Source organism: Physeter macrocephalus, chromosome 9, assembly GCF_002837175.3.
Source record: "Physeter macrocephalus isolate SW-GA chromosome 9, ASM283717v5, whole genome shotgun sequence".
Taxonomy (NCBI): Eukaryota; Metazoa; Chordata; class Mammalia; order Artiodactyla; family Physeteridae; genus Physeter; species Physeter macrocephalus.
The window spans coordinates 86191825-86192469 of record NC_041222.1 but is presented as its reverse complement, the minus strand read 5'-3'; positions in this window follow the sequence as shown (position 1 = coordinate 86192469).

Genomic DNA, 645 nt, shown 5'->3' with positions numbered 1-645 from the left:
TGGAGAAAAGACAGCCTCTTCAATAAGTGGTGCTGGGAAAACTGGACAGCTACATGTAAAGGAATGAAATTAAAACAATTCCTAACATCATTCACAAAAATAAACTCAAAATGGATTAAAGACCTAAATGTAAGGGCAGACACTATAAAACTCTAGAGGAAAACATAGGCAGAACACTCTATGACATAAATCACAGCAAGATCCTTTTTTGACCCACCTCCTAGAGAAATGGAAATAAAAACAAAAATAAACAAATGGGACCTTAAAAATTAAAGGTCCCATTTTATTTTATAAAAAATAAATAAATGGGAAACTTAAAAGCTTTGCACAAAAAAGGAAACCATAAACACGATGAAAAGACAACCCTCAGAATGGGAGGAAAAATTTGCGAACGAAGCAACTGACAAAGGATTAATCTCCAAAATATACAAGCAGCTCATGCAGCTCATTATCAAAAAAAAAATAAGTCAATCAATAAATGGGGCAGAAGACCTAAATAGACATTTCTCCAAAGAAGATATACAGATAGCCAACAAACACATGAAAGAATGCTCAACATCACTAATCATTAGAGAAATGCAAATCAAAACTACAATGAGGTATCACCTCACACCAGTCAGAATGGCCATCATCAAAAAATCTACA